At 36.5% G+C, this 22,236-nt stretch overlaps 1 protein-coding gene across 8 annotated transcripts in view; it reads left to right on the plus strand.

Annotated features, from left to right (window-relative positions):
* Window positions 1-22,236, plus strand: part of WWOX (WW domain containing oxidoreductase) — a 485,118-nt gene that overhangs the window by 73,054 nt on the left and 389,828 nt on the right. The window lies entirely within an intron of this gene.

A 22,236-nucleotide genomic window follows, 5' to 3' on the forward strand; every position in this document is an offset into this window, starting at 1 on the left:
GATGAGAAGACAGGAATCATGAGTGGATTTATGGCTTCTTGGAGGCAGGTTTTATTCCTCTATGTTCTACTCCTTTAGCTTTTGATGAAGGTATTTCATGCATCTCTGCCATGACTTTGCTACTTTTGAAATGCCTGATGTGCATGGATTGTTCTTGTGCAGCTGCTTTTCCCTGGATTTCTACAAGCAAGTAACTACATAAATGAGAAATATTTTGTAAATGCATTAGATGTATGCCATTTACAATATTCACAATGATAATGTAGTGAAGAGCAGGCTTGACTTGAGTCTACTTTTCCCCCAAGTTTCTTTGAGGGGGTAAAATGCCCAAACTATAAATTTCTGCATGTTCTGATCAGGATTTTGATTTCTAAGTTAAAATTACCTGACCCTAATCCTTGTCATTGCTCACACTATGGCTACAGTACACAGTTCAGGTGCTGGAAAGGAAGTTTGTATGTTTGTGGACTACTGGTCTTAAAAGCAGGAAAGCAATTTTATATCCTTTACATGACAGATATTGAATCGATAAAGCACCAACCTAAGGTTACACTTGATGTCTTCAGTGAGAAGACAATAAATCATGTTATGTGCATACAGGTATATTGACTCAATTTCTCTGGGCTGCCTATGCAAAACTGAAGGTGATTGAAACTAAACCATTAGAGTGAAAGTCTTATAATGGCAGGTATAAAGCCATTTAATCTGCTTTTTATGATTTGAGATTTTAATATTAAAAATCTAAGTACAACATTTAAATCAAATTGCAAGTCCATTGGGTCCTGGGCCCTGTCTCAAATAATGGTCAGTGGCAGATGGCTAAAGAGGGAGACTAACAGAACATGTGCAGAATTATTTCTCCCTTGTTGAATTCTTCTGGTTTTCAGCAATCAGCAGTTTGGGTACTTTGGTAGCTGGACACTGCACCCACTTAAAGAATTTAAAATGCAGGAGACTTATCTTAGGTAAACTTGTTAGTTTTAATGTTCAACCTGTTTATAGTTTGGCTTTCCCAATGAAGTTTTGCACATATATATGGGGGAAAAAGAGTCTGACTCGTGTTGGAGTGGGTGGGTAAAGAAAACAGTCCATTTGTGCTTTATGTCACTGAGTACTTTCTGAGGATAAAAAACTTGATGGTTGTTGCTCCTTTTAATGTCTTGACTTGCTTGTGGTGAGAATGTGTCGGTCTGACAATACAGGGCATTTTTATTTCTGTCTGGTGACTTCAAAGAAGGGACCATCTGAGGATGAAGATGGAGTTATTGATACAGCATGTCTATCAGTAATAGTGTATTTTTTTTCTTGAAATTTTCATATCTTAACACCAAAGACGTCATCAATACAGATAAATGAGTTGATTCAAGATGAAAGCTTGCTGCTGTATCGTTAACAAACACCTGAAGAAGGTTCTATAATGCTGCACTGCATTGCTGAGAATCATTTTGTTGTTTTAATATTGGCTGTCCTTTGTAGTAATTGGACATGGCATGGCTGGACAGCTGCTCTATTGCAGGTATTGAAATACTGCTGATGAGCCAGTTTGGGTTCTAATATACATAAAAATATATGGAGGATTGGGGTGTGGCTCAGAAAACCACTCTGAACCCAGTTTAGATACTGGAGTATGACAGTTCATATTTTCTGAACCACAAGATAGCCTTGACATACATGTGCAAGGAGAGACATTCCATGCTTATCCCTGTGCCCCTCTGAAAGCCTGAGTGCATCCTCACAGCTGGAATTTTTGCAAGAATATGTTCTGAAGGAAAAGGCACGTGTTTGAGTGCCCATCAGCTCCTCATCTGGACCACAACTGCTGGTTTCACAATAGTTACATATGATTTTAAAAACATAGGAAATTTTATTAAAAAAGAGTAATGGCTAAATATAATCTAGGTTAGAATTAATATAAAAAATTGTAGATGCATAGCTAAATAACATAATTATAAAACAACTATGTGTAAAAAAGAACCTTGGTATCACTATATTTAACTTGTGTGCTACAGTCATTCAGGGACTATTCTTTGACTGTAAAATGTTACATATAGAGATTTGTAATTGAAAACTTTATGATAGCATTTGTAGTTAGAGGAACAAAACTAAATTGCAAATTTTCCTAAATTGAATATGCCACTATCTTATATGTCTCAGCCTTTCTGACCTGGCCTTGCATGATGCTTCTTGACTTCCTGTCCTGCTGTCATTTTCTTTCATATTGGTCTGGCACTTATTCTCACTGCAATCAATAAGGTTGCTCACATGCAAGTGTTGAATAAATAATTGATTAAGGAGATACTACACTTGTCACATCTTTTCCTAGAAAAGGTAGCCAACACAACTGTTCTTTGTAAAAAACTTCTCTTCTTTCCTTTTACTGATTATCCCTCACTTCTTCCACTGATCAAGCAGAGCATGGTATCTACCAGATAATCTGATTGATGTGAGCTGGAATCTTTGTAAAGTGGCGATGCCACTTGGTGTGTACAGCAGCTGGGAGAAGTGGCTACTGTGCACCTGTGTAGCTCAAACCAAGTGACTTTCTCCCTGTTTCCCTTCTAAACCCCTTAACCTGCTCAGTTTTAAAAGCTGTGATCCAGAATGGCAAAGCTCTGCTTGGATATTGGTCACCAACCCTGCCTGCTGTGCTCATCCAATTCTAAATGAAATATTTAAATAATTTGATCCTACACAAACCCAGATAGAAAATGGCAGATAAAGTGGTATTTATTGACATGAATAGTCCCAGTGATGTTTGCCTGACTGCTTGGCTGGGTTTTGTGTATTTAGAATTGCAGTAAAAGTAGAAACATTTCTTGACAGCCGTTGTGTATTGTGACATCTGAAATTGAAACAGGCACTTCTAAATTTTCTGCACATCTCCTCAGCTCAGAGGTTTATTATGGCTCCTACTATGTTATGGTAGTATTAAACTATAGTGAACTTTCTATTATGGGAATGCACTTACACTGAAGACAGATGTAGGATTTCTGTAGGAGATGGAAAATAAGATATCCCAGGCAAATAAATACCTGATGACTGTGCCCATTGCAGTCACTCTACCAGTGTGATTAACCTTTTTATCTTCAATTACATTCCTAAGTGATACAATTTGTTCTAGTAAAATAGTGTGCAGATCCAGTCTTGTTCAATATTTCCCACAAATACATTGACTCGCTGTTTTGGCTTATGAAATCCTTATTGTTGTTGTGGTTCAGTGACAAGAGAGATGAGGTAATTACAGAGCAGTTTGCCCTCTGGTTTTTCTCCAGTGCATCACTGTAGTCAATGCTGTAAGACCACTCATATACTCAATCGTCAAAAAAAGTAAGGAAAAAAGGCTCAAATATCCTTACCAGAAATTAAGTTGGTGCTGCAGAAGTTACAATGTGCATTTTATGTCATCCTACGTGTTGCTACGTTTATTTTGAAGTCATGTTTCATTATTGCTATTGTATGATTAAATATTGAGAGTATTGCTTTTCCAATTGTTCTACTCCAGTATTTAATGAGTGCAATTAAATGGAAAAATTGCCTTTTTAACTGATGGTAGTCTATTAATGTCTCTGTCTGTTCAGAAAAGAAAATAAGTGAATTATTAGAATGACAAATGAGTCAAAGTTACCACGGTGATGGAGAGGTGTGATTCCCCTCCACATAATCTTCAATTAGTGATCTTTGTAAGAGGATGTTTTTCAAAAGGGTAATAGAGAAGTAATGAGATCAGAAGGAGGTCAAACCCAGCCTTCTTCGTTTGGCAGTTTGATTAATTTATTTCTCCTTCTTGCAGATTGCTGTAAGGGGCTTTTGGCACCTGGTGTTTTCCATGGGACTCTCACTGCTTATGACAGTCTTTTGTGTATCCAAGAATGTTCATCCCATTGGAGCTGGAGGTTTTTGAATGGTTCAAATTTGTACTTTAGTATAAGCACTCACTGGTAGTTCTGAAAAGGAAGTTTTTTGAGAAGAAACCATCCTTGATTCTGCCATGTGTATTGTTATAAGGCAAAGTGCTCGGGCCTGGTACTGGCATGAAACACAGCTTCCATCTCCTTCAGGGAGATGATGGCTAAGTCAAGGAGAGGGAGGGAAAGAAGGACCCAAGAACATAAAGCTGCAGTGAAGTTGCTTTTCTCACAATATCTACTTGATCAGTCCCACAATACCTTCATAAATGCACACATGTAGCACTTCAGCATCCTTCAGTTATTCCTGCCTCCCCCTTCTCATTCTTGCCACTTCTGCAGAAAGTTTTATTTGAAAGAGTAATGAGCTGTTTTCTGATGGTGATCATGAACCTGAGTGGCTGTGGCCCCATGCAGTGTGTTAAGAGTGCTATGAGTACAGTTACATCTATGTTTAGTTTATTCTCAGTAGTAATTCACTTCTTTTAAAATATTCAAAGTTGTTTTCCTGCAAAACTGAAATGCCAGTAGCATTTTCTCAACAGTGTCCTCCGGTTTACGCATTTGTGCACTGATCAATTTTGCTCTCCTGATAGTTGAATGTATGACTGTGGTTTCAATTTTGACATAAATTCAGTCATTCTATGCAAACTAACATGTCAGTAGAGGAGCAGTAGATGTTAATTTAATATGACATTCTCTTGCTAGCACATGTGACATTAACAGTTGCCTGATATCCAAGACTTTAATATGTCTGGGTTACCTTAGTTTAAGCTCAAGATGCTCATGCAGCTTTTATTTTTGGCTTTGGGTAACATTTAAACTGGGTTTTCTTACTTTCTCATGAAGTCTTTCAAACAGTAATTTAACAGATTTTTAAAATAATTATTAAATTTAAAATGTTTCACTAATAAAAAGTGATATTTCAGATTAAATAGATTATAAAATGTTTTTATTGTAGTGATGGTGACAGAATCATAGAAGGCTTTGGGTTGGGACTTTAGGACCATCTAAAAGGTTAAATAGCAAAGATTATTCTTGTTGCATTTATAACCACAAATCACAGGCACAAAACAATTTTGTGAATTTCCCCTCTTTTTAGGTGTTGTCCATTTGAGGGGAATTTAAACATGCACACACATATTCATGTGTTTAAACATGTCTCCTGCTTATCAAAGTTCTCTCAGAACAGAAAAAGTAAAATTAGATTTTTGTAAGCTAGAGTGATGTGCATGTTCTTATTTTCAATGTATGGTAAAGTAATACTTCAATTTTATTTTTAACAGTATTCTGTAATATAAATAATCTAGTCTTTTCTTCTGCAGACTGTTTAATTCAGACAGGTTGAAGTTGCCTCCAAAGATTGGCGTCAAATTGAGGAAACCATTCATGTAGTAAATAAGATAATTTGTTTCTGCCCAAAAAGATTAAAATATAGATTTTTTTTTTTTTTAGCCCATATGATTTAACACATACAGTTCCTGCATCTCTATGATTCTGGATGCATTTTAAAATTAAGCACTTATACATGGATTTTTTTTTTTTTTTTTTATTTTCTGCAGTGGACTTTTAACTTGAATTTCTGGAATTTTAATTAATATAATCAGTAGAGATCTTTATATCTTTCCTAGATATTGATAAGTGTTTATGTAATTTCAAAATGTGATGGGAACTGATGCTCCTAATGAAAGCAGAAGTTGTAAAAGCAAGAAGCAAGTCCTACAATTTGAGTGTTATATAAATAAATGAGGGAAAGATGTGTTCTGCCACCTGTTTTCTGTGCCATATTTAAAGTCAGGGATGTATTTCTCTGTGCTTTTTTTGTGCAATCAGAAAATCTCTTGTGTTTTTTACTTGTTCTTCACCCAGTCTTTCACAATATCAATCGTACTTCTTGTAGCTAAAATAGAAACTATTAAGAAACTTTATGAGTTTTGGTGATTTTGGGGCTTTGTTTGCTTAGAAAGAAGAAAAAGGAGCTGGCAGCTGCTGAAAATGTGGCCCCTATTGCAGTGTGGTGTGTGGGACTTGCTCGCTCTTCTGCTGTGGTTGTCGGGCTCATTTGGTGGCAGGGTGCTGGAATCAGCCTTAGGGACTGATCTCCCCTTAGAAAATTAAATATTTGGATGGGTGAAGTCTGATCAGAACAACTCTAATTAAAGTTTGAAAACACTTTTGAAGTGAGCATTTATGTTACCCCTCTGTATGCAATGGCAACAACCTTTTTCTCTTCAGGCATGACAATCTGTTCAACTGAACAGATAAAATGGGTTTTCACTTTGGCCCACTGTGATGGTCAGAATTGGTTCAGTGTCAGTACACTGCAGTTTTTAAGCGCTTCTCAGATTGTATTAAACTTTAGAGAAGTCAGTATTACATGTTATTAAATAATTCTTGTCTGCCTTAACCATCAAAAACAAAGCAAGAAGGAAAAGTTTATTTTCGTTCTACCCTGAATGCAAAATAATGTGTTGGCTAAACTTCCCACAGGAGCTTGGCTCCTTCATAATGCAATATTTAGTGCATAATGTCTCCTTATCTATTTTTTGTGCAACATCCATTCTGGACTATTGGGCTCTACATAAATAAACTTGTTTGCTTTAAAGGTTTTTTTTTTTTGTGATGATGTTGGTACCCAACTAACACAACTTCTGGAGATTGATCAGTTCCTAAATATGCAGGTCATTCTCTTCTTATGTGATACATGTCTTTTGTATAGAAAACCTATTTCTCCAGACTCTGCCCACGCAGTTTGTCCATAGATATTAATTTCTGAGTGTTTTTTTAGCCTCAAGCTTTGACACTTTTATACTAAAAATCTGTATGAGCAGAAATTTGTGCTGCAGAAATGAAAACGAGAAAATAACCATAAAGGAAAATCACACTCACTAGAGTGTTGAAACATCTCCTGGAAGATTTCTATGTTAGAAATACTAAACTAATTGTTCAATAAGTACAAACAACAGGTGAAGTTTTTCTGAGATTCAAAGATTAAGTGAGAGATGGCAATCTTGGTTTTTCCTTTCCCCCTCCACCTGTTTAGTGGGATTCACACTGTTCTGGCAAATCCACTTACTCAGATTTTTGCAAAAGAAATATTTCTGAGCCAAGTGCCTGCTCTGCTCATAATTATTTATTTAGTTGACTCTAGACTGTCCTAAAGTCATATAAAACACTGTAAACACTCTCATTCCTTACTGTATATTACTTTGGTAGTTTTGAGTGACAAAACCATTTAGACACTGTGGCTGTTACCATATCATGGTTTGAAAGGTAAAACAGAACATGATCATCTTTTTAATAGGAGCACTGTGTGATTCATAGGTGGTGAATATTTCATGCACTTTGCATTTGCCTTTGTGCAGGAGGGTAAATGGAAAGTGAATCCATGTGTACTTTAGACAGTAAAAAGGCATTACTTTGTTACATCATATAAACATGTAGATTTGATTCTCTCTTTACTCATGCTGTAAAAAGAAAGTTTTAAAGTGTTTAGCCATACCTGAAAATGTAAATGCCTGAGCCTAATGTAATGCTGAAAAAAAATTAAGATAAATGATACTGCATCCTTGCCACAAACTGCAGCTTGTACAAAATTCACTTTAGTTATTATACTGTGAATACGTGTGCTAAACCTCCTCTGTGTATGCACAATTTATGTTGAATGCAACATGAATCATTTTAATAGACCAAGCAAAAAGTCCCCAAAGTCAATTTTCAAATTATGAACCTTGGAACAGAATATAGCAACAATGAACAACAAATAGTTCAGATTTTACGCTGAACTACAAATGAACCATTAAAGGTACAGTATACTCATTCAGAAAAAAACACTTTTTCCTTATAATCACAGTGGCTAAAAAGCATAGCAAGAATATTTCTTAAAGGTCAGTTCTAAATTTTCTCTTTTTCTGTACCTTATTGAGAGGCATATTCATGAGAGCTGATGCCATGAAGATTTTTACATCTCTTGTAAGACTTGGATGATTCTGGTTGTTCTGGTTAGATTCTGCCTCTGATCTGCCATTTAACCTTGAGAAAGACTGGGTTTAATGCTTTAAAATTCAGGAATCCATTCTGATTTACTGCTTAAAAAATGGTCTGGCTTCAGACGGGTCATTTGAATGGAAAACCTTTTCACTACCTGATTTTAGCTGTTCAGTGTTACCAGGACACAGCAAAGGTGCAGAAAAAGAGGAGCACAGGTCTTTTAAAGGTTGGTAAGGAATTAAAATTCAACTGAAAGGAAGGAAGAGTATTTGAGTGTCATCTAAAACTTACAAGAGTTAAAAACTATAAATGGTTTCTCATTGCCTCATCTACTTCATTGATGGCATTTTTCATTGCTGGATACTTTAATTAATGAAATAATAATCAATTTAGTTGATTGTATAGATGCTGTTGATTTTTTAAAACAAAATTCAGTATTTTTGCAGCCTTTTCATTTTTTTTAAACTTGCCTCTGTCCTCCTAAAATTGCCTACTTAATCAAAGTTTTATAAATATAAACCTTTTCTTAGCACATTCTTTTTCATGGGCCTGAGAGAATTAGTGAGTCATACCTTGAAATGCTCTGTGGAACTTTGTGCAATTCAGTGTTCTTTAACTGGTCAAATTTGCTGTTTAGATTAGAGAAGATAGAATAAAGTAAAAACACTAAAAAATTGTGCTGAATGGTGACATGGGAAGGGAGAAAAGGGCTATTTTCAGTTAACTTTGTCAGGCATGTAGTTAAAAATATAAATTTACATTGGTCATGGGCTTTTCCAGACAGAAGTGCATGAGAAAAATAATCTAACTCCAAAGTTCACAGCTGTTGTGTCATGGTCTGTTCTGAAAATGTTCTGCAAGGTACATCATGGCTGTGAAACCTGTACCTGAAAATGCTGCAAGAACTGTAGGATTCTGTAAATTATTTAACATAGTCTGTGGAGCACAGCATAGGAACCATGGGTTTCCCATCAAAGCCTGCATGGTTCTGACTGCTTTTAGCATTAGATGGTATAAAATGATTTATAAAATCTATTTTTAGAAGTTTAGAAGGTTGCTCATTGAAAATTAGCTTTCTATAATTTCTAGAGAATTTGCCTTTGCATTTAGACTGAGTTTTTGTAAATCACTTTTTGATAATTGGATCATTTAAGATGCTATTTTAAGTATCTCTGAAAACTGCTGTAAGTTTTTGCAAGTTAACATTTCTTCCAGAGCAAAAGGTAAAATCTGTGCCAGATTTCCTTGAAAAATTATTTTTTTGTGTGTATTTCTTAAAAGTTGCAGGCTTACCATTAGAATACTAAAAAAAAAAAAACAAAAAAAAAAAAAAAAAACAAACAAAAAAACCAAAAACAAACCAAAAAAGCAAGCCTTCATTTCCACTTCAGTAATTTGTCTTTCGGTCTGGCAGCAGAGCACAGCATGTTGCCATGGGGTGTTCATGGATCAAATTACATCTCAATGCAACTTGATGTATTTTGGTAGGACTGGGTTCCAGCTCCTTATATTTACACTACTGCAGGTTATTGGTGAACCTGTTTAGCTCTGCAGATGAGGGAGCTTGTAAATGATCTCACAACTGACTCTCTGTTTTTGCTGTGTGTGCTGTCACTGCTTGCTCCTCCCTGCAGCTACTGAGACCCAAACCAAAGACACTTGAGGGTAAGGCAGTCACTGTTGGAGACCTAACACCTGACTTTGAATTATTTCAGGGCTTTTAGTCAGGATTCTTTATGAAGTAGATGTGATAAATTATCTGCATTTGATACACAAATTCGGCAGAAACTCTGCCTCTTTGTTTCTTCTTTTTTTTTTTTATTTATTTACTAGCCCCTGTGAAATTTTCAAGTGACTTTAAGCAGCCACCATGAATAAGAAACACATCCCTCAAATGTTGATAATGTTTCCTCCTCCCCTCGGTCCTTTTCAGTGTGTAGTTGAACCTGAGATCCAGAGTATTGTCATCTTTAAGCAAAACCTTTTCCTTATTTCAGGGAAGATAATCCAGTATCCCACAGTCTTGCAGGTCAAAACATTATTATTAGAGTCAGAACAGAATTTTATACAGATGGAGAAAAAAGTTTCCCATCTACTAATCCAGAAATCTCAAACTCAACTAATTTTATGATGTCAAGGCAAGAAATATGTTTTGGTGTTTCTGTTTTGAATTCTTGCCTCCCATTCAGGTTACTGACTGTGTGTCCGTGACCCACCGTGATCTAACCAAGGCAGCTACAATATCACATTGTGCACTCAACTAAATTCTGGGAGACAGCCTGAGCATCACAAAATGTGAAATTTATGCTGGTGAAGAGGGAGTATGGATCAGCAACACATTGATTTTAGCCAAGAATCAAATCAGCAGTAAGATCAGAGAAGGAGCCCTGTGGTTTCATCCAGACTCTGATCCACTTCATCATTCTACTCCCCAATGCATGAGAACCCCTCCGACTGCTGGAGAGGTGAGGAAACAGATTTACTACAAAAAACAATGACAGAAGAAGTTGGAAATGCTTTCTTTTCTTTTTCCTGTAGATTATGAGATGTAAAAGTTATGAAAATGATGTGTATGTATGGAAAGATCTTATTTATATTCCACAAGAGTAACAGTTGTTCTAATATAATGGCAGCCCCCCTTTATTCCTCAGCATCATGCATTTTCTTCATTTTGTGATATATTATGTGGCCTTTTGGTGTAACTACACATTTAGATCCTATTGAATAGAATTTATGTGTTGCCTTATGGAAAACTTGTTTCATAATTCATTAATTATTTACTATTACTTGACCTTACAGTACATGAAAAAACCTATCTCAAAGCTGTAATTTCAATTCTCTCTAGTGTGAAATCAATCACATTCCACATCTTTTATATTATTTAAAATGTGAATCATGACATTTTCCTGTGGATTTCTCCCAGGTTGCCGAGAACTTTCAAACCTGAGTGTGTAGGAAATGTGCAGGCTGTCCCCTGCAGACCTGGGCCAAGTCCTGGCTGCATTGCAAACACTGCAAATCCATTTGCAGTGGGTGAGCTGTCCCTTCTCATCAGTGGAACTGGGGCTGGTGAAGACCAGGAGTATTTTATAAAGCACCACTTCACAGGATTTCTGTTTGCTTTGTGTACAAGTAATATTTAGATAAGGACATCGCTTTTAACTTGTACCTCCCTGTTCCTACAACCCAAATTGTGCCAATAATGTTACCAAACGAGCTTGATGTGTGCAGTTTCCAGTGCTGGGAGGAGCTCCTGGACAGCTGGACAATGCTGAGTCCACTTCTGGTATTTGTGTAGCCTGTACTGTGTGAGGAAGGTGAGGGGTGTTGTGTTTAATTTAAAGTTCAGGAACATTTGGGGAATGTTGTGGGAAGCAGCCTGGTGCACTCAGGACAGTGATGGAAGTTCTGTTAGTGATACTGAGATACATTTTCTGATTTCTTTGACAGTAATTTCTGAAAATACATCAGCAGATAAAAGGAGTTATCAGTTATGCACTTGAGGTTACTTTTTTCCTGAAAATCTGCAAGAGAAGTATTATCAAAACCAAGAATTTTTAAACTATATTTTAAGCAGGAGATACATTTGTGGAACAAATTACATTCATACCTCAGTGTGCATGAGCACAGAAGAGTAAGATTTTTGTCCTTGACAAAAAATCTTGCCTCTTATTATTAATTGCTCCTCCTTTTGCCTGTATGCCCATATTTTTTTGCTCTATGAGACAGTTTATCAACAAAATATGCTTTTTCTCCATTTTTCTTTCAGTAGTTAAATGCCAAATCTTCTAAGTTCTAAAACATGTCCAGATTGCCAGATTGTATCTTGTGCAAACCCTATTTTAGAAACATATCTATAATCATATTAAGCAAAAGCCATTCCAGCTATTCATGTATATGCTTTTATGAGTTGCAGATGTAATTGATAGTATTTAATTTTACTTAAGTAACAAAGGCTTTGTAAGTATAGTTTTTCCTGATACCTGAGCAGAGTTAGGAAAAAATTCAGAGTACATGTAATATTACACAAGGAAATAAAGTTAATTTTCTTGAAATATACAGTAGGGTATATAAACGGACTTGGGGAAAAAATAGTAGAATGAAAAGTCTAATGCTATTTTCCTAAGCCACATTTGCTAAATGCAGACTTTTGCAAGGTCAGCAGTTATACTGGAGTTGTGGAGAAATGGCTTCAGTGGCTTTAACTTTACCAGTGCCCTTGATGAGGTGCAGAGTTGTCAGTATTCTCGTAAAATTCCTCAGTGATGGCTTCTTCTGTTCTCTTTATTTCCTTAAGTGAACATCTGTCTAATTGTTCACCTCCATTGCTTTAGTGCTTTCCTCATGCTTTCTCTGTTTCCAGACAATAAACTTTATTTTCTTCATAAGAATTCAGTCTACGCAAGGGTATTAGGCAGCTTGTTTGCACCTTTTAATTTCTGGAAGTTTTCCAGAAGGGCTTTTTGCTGTAGTTCCAATGGGTTCATCAGTGAATCATGTAACATAATGCAGCATTGTGTTTGGGTTTTTATCCGTTACCTTCTGTTTATAAACATCTGCTTGGAAATTTTCCTTTTGAATTTTTTTTTTTAATATGTTTTATATTTTTGCATGTGGCATATGGGTAAGATACACAGTACCTGCTATTTTTTCAGGTGTTCAGGTAGGTGCAGCCAGCATTTACCTTAACATTAGGGAAAAGCCTAAACTACTTGCTTAAACCCCAACATTTCGAGGTAGAATATGTGCTGGTTATTTAGCTGTGTAACAATATCTGTTAAATTAAAAGCTATTTAATAATTGAGTGACTACATTAAAACTTGGCATTAACACTTATGATTGCAGGATTGCAGAAGGCATCTAAAAAGTCTCTGTCCAGTAGAGAGAAAATTGCTCCCAAACTTAGCATGCTGCTTCTCTTGTGTTCAGTTCTTTGTTTTCAGTGATTTTTCTTCCTTTAGAAAGGGGAAAGGCAGTGGGGGTCTTTGGAGGGTTTTTTAAAATTTTTTTTCCTCTTATCTGTAAATAAATTGTATTAATCTCTCACACCTATTCTTCAGGCAAATATTTAAAGCTGGAAGTAGGTGGTTGTTGTGCTTTGCCTGCTGCTTTATTTGCTGTCCTGGCACCACTTCCTTGTTTTTTATGTACAAATACCTGTGCAAATATAATTTTTAAGGCATATTCTTCATTCTTGTGACCATATTTTTCATAAACAAGTTGTATTTAGGAAACAAGTATTGTAGTAAGTTTAATGATGAGAGACTGTCCACTCTCCCTCTATATTGCTGCATGAGACAATTATTTTTGGGATTTTTTTGGGATACTTTTGTTATCTTGAGATCAAAATTTTATTAGAAAATCAATGTATATTTAGTAAATGAAAATTTCAAAGCTTTTTTATGTTGATGGTGCTTAAAAATAAGACACTTGATTGTGAACTTTTTCCACGTTTACACTAAAGCCATTTTAAACTTTCTTAATTATTGGAACAATGGGACGTGGCCTTCTGACCCCTCCTGTCTGGGGCTGCCCCATTGTGCGTCTGTAAAATACACGGGCTGGACTTTGATCTCAGCTTTTCAGACAACCTTGGAATTGCCTTACCTATTTCATGATGTGTTTGGTTTTATGATTCCTGAGATGGGCCACGTTTGCACTCAAATTTAATTTCAGCCTTTCTGTTTATTTTGTTCATGTTTTCTTTGTCACATCATATTTCTTTAGAAGGAAAGTAGACAAAAGCTTCCTCCTTTAGTGACCACAGATCAGGTGGCAGAAGGGCAGGTTTCCATATTCTGGTACTGATATTTTCCTGTGCATGCAGAAAGACTTCATATTTTTGTTCAAGTCTATATTGTGTATATTGAGTGTATATTAAGAAGCTGATCCTATCAACCCTTGTACAAGAAATCTTTACTAATGTGATTCAGTCCTTTTTTTTTTCACTTTCTAAAATTACATACATATCAATGTGACCATTTTCAATGCATCTCTTAGCTTGGAAATGTGAACAGCTGGGGAAACAAAAGAGTTTGTGTATGTGTTTATTTCTTTGAGCATACTGTTCTGTAAGTTATCAATGTTATATTGTTTAAATCTAGGAAATTGTAACCATGAACTGCCAATTAAAATGGCTTAAATAGCTAATTATTCAGTTCTTTCATATCTTTGTCTCATTATTTATTTCTACTTACATTGAAGCATCCTGACATTATTCATCAGTACAGAAGTGATGACTTTTAACCATATTGATTTTTTTTTCCCCCTAATATTAAGAGTGGGGGGAAAGGACTGTACCTTAAATCCCTTGGCAAGCTTTGCCATCCTCCCAAACAGCTGCAGTGCATTTGTAAACCTGCAGACGTCACTATTCTGCCAATTAATTGTGCTGCCCTGTCTGTTCCACCGCGCTCTGACCACATCGAGAACGCACACTGCTCCATCTCGCAATTACAGCACTTGGGCTTTGATCTGAAACAATTTCATCGGGTTTATTTCAATATTGTTACTTCATTTTCAACGTTCCACTAAAGGAAAGAGTATGCTTTCCTTTCTAGCTTGTAGGAGCCACGTCCTAAGAGTTGTCTTTAATTATTAGTTATTGTTGTTTCAATACAGATTTATGGACTACTTATTTTGTGTCATTTAACATACCATTTTTAAGCAACATTTTTCAATCTGAACACAGCTTCCAGGAGGGCAAGCTGCCCAGAACATCAGTGATCTCACAGTTATTACTTTGTGTCATATATAATCTTCTTTTTTCCTGCAACAAATAAATCTTTGGGCCTCCCTGCAAAAAACATTTGTGGTTACAGTATAATAAAAATAAACCGTTTGTCGTGACTGCAGCTGACATTTATCAGCCTATTTGTGGGTGCTCTTTCTCTCTCTGTATAATAGGGAACATAATTTGTCACTTTGTAAATACATTCCAGCCTAAATCCCTGCCAGCATCTGTTAGTGTTTGAAGGATTAATGCACTGCACAGTGCATGTCTGCACTTTCAGGCAACAACGTAGCTTATGGTTATGGATCATGAGAGAACAGGGAAAAAGGCTTCATTTTGTATTTACTTAAACATTGTTGCCCTTTTGACCATCATGCTTTTCCCCGCTTGTTTGTCGCCTGGAGTGGGGATGCTGCCCTCCCTTCCCTCTGTGACAACGGTGTGAAGTCCTGCTGGAAGTTTTGTACACCACTGTGCGTGGAACTGTACATATAAGATAACACCTCTTTAATTTTATGGGTAATTAACAATGGTAATAATGTATTGCAATAGGGATGTTACTGGTTTAGTCCATTTGGAAATTCTCCTTTTTCCCCCAGCTTCTGCCATTTCCAACAAATCCATTACCCTGCTGCCTCCTACATTGCTTCCTTCTCAGCAACCCATAAACTGGGTTTATTTAATCTTAAAAACTTCAAATAGAGGGAGTTTTTTAAAGGAAAAAAGCCTGTAGCTTCTAAATTATCCCGATGCTGTTTGCCTTGTTGCTCTCTTTGAAAATGCATTCTGCTATCACTTGGAACGCTGCAGAATGAAAGGAATTGAAAGCATCTGAATAGGAGGCTCTCCACGGCTGAGATTCTGTTACATGTTCCCAGGCTCCCTTGATCATTCTCTAAACAAGGAGATTTGTTTAGTAGAATGGTAAACCATACACATGATGTTATATATTGCCAAGATTATTTGAGATTCCCCAAGATAAATTCAAATGAGCTTTACAGGAATGGGTGTTTGGAGACAGAAAGAAGTGATCTATATCCAGGGAAACAAAAAAAAAAAAAATCCAGCTAAAAGTAGGCTCCCAAGTAATTACCCACAGTTCATGTGCATTAAGAGCTAAACAAATTCCTATTGCCAAAATCTACAGTAGATTTTTGTTTAAATACATGTAATTTCTTGTTATTGAAGCAAATGTGTCCTGTGTGCAATGGAACCATGTGCATCCAGAGAAAATCAGGGCATTTGGAGCCTACTAAATGAAGTATTCTGAAATTATAGTTCAGCAGTTTTGTATGTTTTTGTTCTCTCTGGTTATGGAATAAATAATTTTTAAAATATCTTTAGGAGAATGACTTCTTTTGCTCTTTCTAAGCATGATTTAGGATTGCTGGGGCATAGTTTACTTCACTGAAGATATTAATTTCTTAAAGAAATGCAGATGTTTTCCCTTTTTTCCTTTATAATTATCTTCAGAAGATATGAAAGGCCAAATTTATAGAGATACTGATCTAAGAGTTAACTAATGTAAAGATTATGAAATAACATTATTGCTTATTGTAGTGGTAAGTGGTATTTATTACAGAAGATTTATTAAAAAAGGATATTAAAATCTGAAAAATGAAGCAACCACAGAGAAATGAATGAGTGTATGTGTAGACATTTGCTAATAGAAAGAGATAAAGTTCTAAAACTTTTGGGAAATTTAAAATGGTGATTGCATGATAAGTCAAATATACAAACTGTACCTGGAGACTTGAGTCCCATTTGTATTTGGATTTTAAATTCTAGGTAAATGAAGTATTTGGATAAAGGAAAAATACTATTGTGAACAGTGATTTGTTGAAATGTGAGGACCAAATGCCAAGTTGGTGTATGCCATCCTCAGAAGCTGAACTCCTTCCTGACAGGCCATCTTTATCACTTTTCCACATCTCTCACCTTCAGAATTTCAGGCTTTTTGGCTCACAATTTCAGGCAATTGCAACTTTTAGGCATTATTTTGCATGACAATCCTACAACAGCTTGAGGGCTTCAGGCTTTTCTGAAGAGGCCTCTAAGTTATAGATGATGCCAGAAAGATAAACACTGTTCTCTGCCAAACATCCAGAATTGTTCTGGAGAAGGGATAGAGACAAAGAAAACAATGGTTCTAATAATTTATTCTTCATGATAAAATGTTGATCCAAGGCTGATCAGTAATCTGAGTGGTTTGCAGGCTCACACTGACCCATTAAATCTTGATCTCTGTGCTGTCCTCTTGACTTGGATGAAGACAACCTTGGCAGGAATTCCATTTTTTATGAAAATCAGGAAGATCTAGTTACTTAAGCAGGAAGAAACAGGCTTTGCAAATGAATTTTTGGGAGAGGTTGCACACAGCATCAGGCTATGACAGGATTGAGCGAGAAGAATAAAGGAAAAATTTACACCACTAAATTACAACCAAAATACAGGTAAAACAAAGACATCAGGAAATAGTGAAACCAAGTATTACTAAGTATCTTTTTTTCTAATGAAAGAAAGGAAATCCTTTTCATCTCTGCTTTTCATGAAGAATCAAGTTAGTCCCAGCTGTTTCCTTGTACATCTCATAAATGGGTTAGTAAAATGGATAATATTTGGGAAATTGATTTGTGTTGTCTTGCATAAAGTTAGTGGAAATTTGAAAGTACTGCACAAATACTGCTGATGTTGGGGAGAGGAGGAGGGGGAGGAAACTAGAAAAATTAGTCTAAAAATGTTCCACCACAAGGTCTTCTAAGGATCGTTATTGATGAATCCCAAAGGTAGCAGAGGAACACATTATTGGAGCATCTACCAGAGGTGCTGGATTGCTCTAAAAGTAGGGGGATGCATCCATCCCCATCAGCTCCAAGGAGCTGCAGAGCATTCAGAGCACACAACCAGCTGAAGCTGCCATTGCATAAATACAGTTTTGCATGAAGTACCAAATGTTGACTACATTAGGGACAATAATATTTGCAGTCCTAATCCTGAGTGAAAGCCTTTTTCCCCATTAGGTAACCCCATAAATAGTGCATGGCACTGGCTATTGACTGTCATAAGCCATGTGTCAAATTGTCAGATGTGCTTCTAAAACATCCCCTGCTCCATCCTCAACATGGAAATATGAGTTTATCTAGGCATTGCTTGTCATATGCTGAGATTTGGTTATTTGTTTACCTATTTTCAGATAATTCCACAGATTTTTCATCAGCTTTGATGTAAAATTCTTTTTTTCCCCCAAGATTTTCTTTCTCTGACAGCCTGTCAGAACTATCTGCATTCCAAGATGTTGTCATGAAGATTTTTCTGTATTAAATTAAACCACTTTTTACCAATTGATTGTACTTTCAGTTCCTCAAAGTCAGATATTCTTGTTGTTGTGCCAATATTCAGATTTGAGTTAAGGACTTTTAAGCATTGAAGATGTACACACAGTATTTTCTGAGAGTAAAATTATACAGTAAATTATGTAGTGTCCACTCTGGTACATTTGAAGTAGGCCCTCACAAAATGACTTGTACTTACATAAGATACAGAGGCTACAGCATATTTATTAGGACTCTTCAACTCTGTATGAAACTGGAGCAGTCAGAAGTAATGGTGTCTGCTGAAAGATTCTTTATCATATGAATTTACTTTTAGTCATCTATTATTTATTTCAGCTATTTTATATGCCATTATAATAAATATTATGACAGAGAAAGCTTTTATGCTTCAACTTATTGTACTGCTCTTCACTTCCTTGCAATCCTTCAGGAAAATGTAGCTATGCTTTACCTATATTTAACGTAAATCATCACTTACATTTGAATGAAAAATTCACTATGAAAAAAGGCTCCTTCTTCAATACCAAGACACAAATGCACAATCATGTTTACTGCCAAACTACTCTACCATGCAGTGTTCATTTTTAAACAATTTTTAGGCTGTAAAGTGAATGCATTGCATATAGTGAAATAGCTGGCTTTCTGGGGGTTTTCACTTTTGTGTTACTTTCTGGCTCAATAAGCATTTTTCTAGCATGAGTGCAAAGTGTAGCCAATTGCACTTAAGCATTTTTAATATTTTTGCTCCAATAGGGAGCAGCTTACATACAAAACTGAATAAGCTGTTTTCTGGGGTTGTATAGAGTAATGAAACTTACCTGGAAATATTGATGAAAGGCTTTTAGAGCTGAGTGTGAAACATGAAATGCAAGATACATTTTTTTCTTTGGACTTTTCAAAGTGTTACTGTGTTGGGTTTAGAAGAGGATTTGTTTGGAACTGGAGACTGATTTGCCTTTGTCTGTTTCTTCAAAGGCACCACGTTGAAGCCTGGACATTGTTAGCCTTGAACAGCTCGTTGGGCTTCATGAAATACAAATACCCCCATCCCAAACTCAAACCTCCCAGCTGGTTCTGGCTGACATGGACTTCACAGGGCTCAGCAGGCAGCAGAAGTGTGCCCTCCCCTCGTGTCTGTTCTCCTTTGGCCACTTTGCAGAGCTGGTCTGGCTCTAGTCCTGAAGGGGTTTTGGGTGCAGGTGGAACATTGGTCCTGGGTATCTGCAGCAAGGCCAGAGTTCATTTTGCACGGCTTTTCAATGGCACCATGTAGTTATGATCCTGTGGTTCAGAAAAGAGCTCTTTAAATTATTCTACACTCATTTCAGTATCTACTTTCTTCTCAAATTATGTAATTGAAAATAAAGTAGTGGAGGGAACATTACTACCTTTTGTCAATTTAATTTTCAAAAATCTGGAGTTTCCTGCCTTAGTGTGTTGATTTGATGATGGCAGTTTAAAGACTGTGTCCTGTATTTGGGAAGGTGGCAAGTCTAATTTAAGGTTTCACAACATAAAATGAGGCATAATTCAGTACTGAAAACATGTGAAGTGAAATAGTGAGAGACATCAGCATAATACAATTATGGCACATTAGATCAGGATTTGCAGCATACCATTACCAATCAGTTCTGACTGCAGAGAACAATTACAGTTAAGATGCCTTTTAGCAAAAATGATTTTTAGTTTTATTTTTTATTAAAACCCCCTATGCTCTTGTATACATATCACAATATGTGACACCTAGGCTTCTAGGGGAAGAGGGAAAACATTATAACAGAGGTAATCCTGAGCTACTGTAAGAAAACAAACATAAAACCTTCTACTTGTCATTTAATGGAGATATTCTTTCATTATACATACCTTGCAAGTATATTGCCTTAGTCATAGGTTTTTTAAAAGAGGTATCGTGATATAAGTAGCAGTGGGAAAACTTGGAATAAAATGAATTGATACTAAAAGCTTAGTATTTCACAGTCTCAAACTGTAGTAGGAATTGGTGGTCTACAGAAAACCTCTGTGGGGTGAGAGGTGCTGGATTCTCAGTTGATGGGAGAATCTGAAACAAAAAAAGTTGGGGAACTTGCCTAAACTCATGATAAATTAAACTGATTTCTTCCCCAGTTGTGCTTGGAGAAAACACTCACACCTGGCTTCTTGAGTGCCTTCAGAAGCTGAGCTGTCAGGTTCTGAGTGCTTTGGATGTCCCATGCTCCAGTTTTTCCTGTGAGGAAAACAGAGTAAATGCATTTGTCTGTGCTCAGTATGTGCTTTTCTGTGCCTATGAAGGAACTACTGGCTGCAACCATCAAGGTTTTAAACAGCAAAAGCAGGGAGAAGTTGGAAAAAAATATTAAGATTTTTAAATTTCTGATTTTTATGTTTTCAATATATTAAACCCCAAATCAGGTCAATCTGAGTTTGCTTACCTTCTATTTCAGAAAGTATTTTGGAGGCTTCATACTTTCTTTTTTTTCTTTTGGACTTGAAGTACAGACACCTCTTTTCTGTTCCTGGAATCAGTAGCAGAAGCCAAGAGGGAAAGCGTTACCTGAGTGATGTTGCATGGACTTGAATCCTTGTCCCAAGAGGACAGCAGCTGACAGCTTGTGGTCTAGTCTGTTGAACTACTTGATTTTTATGTTTTTTGACCCCCTTAGATCCTTGTATTTGTAGCATTCTTGTCCTTTTACCCTTGGGAGAGACAGGAGAATGTTTCGACTGAGGAAAGCAGAGGCAAAGTAAACCCAACTATGCACATGACTTCTGTAGTGAGTAAACAGCTTTGAACTGCACAGCTGAAGAGAAACGGTTCTGGAGATCTATTGCATAATGCAAGGCAGCATCATCTTTCTCAAGTCTCTGACCATCAAACAGAAGAAAATATTTACCCAGTGGGCAGAATGAATTCCAGAATGATGTGCATCTTGTGGGGGTAAAAAGCTCTTTGTAGCAAAGTTTGGTTTAGCATTTTCCAACACCATCAATTGATACTTCCTATGGAGATTGAACCTGTTGAAATTTTAGTTGTGTTTATTTTGCTGTCCTGATAAGTCTGGCTGGAATGGGACAAGAGGAATTGGAGTGATATTCTGTTTAAACCAAACCTGTAAGGTTTGGCAGAATGGGTACTAGCAAAATAGAAAACAGGCATAGGGAGAAAAGTGCCTGATGTAATTAACTGGGGAGAGCAGATGGATCACTTGAGCTTGGGAGACAATGGGAGAGTCTTGCTGGCTTCTTTCTGTGCTGACTTAGGTGTTGCTGTCCTTTCATTCCTCCAGCAATGCTCATGGTATAACATTGTAATCCCAGCAGATCCCTGGTGCAACCACCAGCTACTTGGTTCTGTGATGACTTCAGTGTTGTGATGAAAATAGGTGCACATCTTTTGGTTCATTTTGTTCTGAGATATGGAGTTTCAAAATACCTGTGAACAGGGATCTTAAAGCTGAAAATTGTGTTTTGGGATAGCGTGTCCCCTCCTAGGTGAAAAGTTTACTTTAGGTATATACAGAATTTCTTTTGAAGACACAGAATCACAGAATGGTTTGGGTGGGACCTTAAAGCCCATCTTGTTCCAACCCCCTGCCATGAGCAGGGACACCTTCCACTATCCCAGGTTGCTCCAAGCCCCATTCAGCCTGGCCTTGGACACTTCCAGGGATGGGGAGTCCACAACTTCTCTGGGCACCCTGTGCCAGGGCCTCCCCACCCTGGCAGGGAATTGCATTTATAATATGTGCTGGTAAACTCTTACTGTATAAAGCACTGTGTAGACTGATCTGTTACTTTCTGTAGTCACTTTATACTGTCCTTTATATCACCAGCTATGAAAAATAGATTTTTTTGGATTAATATGTACAATCTCAAGGTAGCTGTTTTTTATAGAGTATTTGCCATTTTTTCCCATTGGTATGGTTCCAAAAAATAGCATGTATTGAGAATAGCACTTAATCTACTTTTTATTTCATGAGTTACATAAGTTTCACCATCAAAATCAAAGCAAAAGGATACCTATTAACCTTAACACTGACTTGAGTCTATTCATTGCATTATATAAAGCTGTGCATTACATAGTGTATGTTTTTAGCAGAATCACCAAATCACAAATGCTGCTTTTGGCACTAAATGTTGTGCTCATCCATCCCTTTTGATGATTTGTATTCACTCTGGGGTTATAATGTTAAACAAGGGAATCAGACAAGTTTCATAACACATTTACTGTAACGTGATACTGTGAACTGAGCTTGCTGTTATTTATCCTTTTTTATAT

This window comes from Anomalospiza imberbis, chromosome 12 (assembly GCF_031753505.1).
Source record: "Anomalospiza imberbis isolate Cuckoo-Finch-1a 21T00152 chromosome 12, ASM3175350v1, whole genome shotgun sequence".
NCBI lineage: Eukaryota > Metazoa > Chordata > Aves > Passeriformes > Viduidae > Anomalospiza > Anomalospiza imberbis.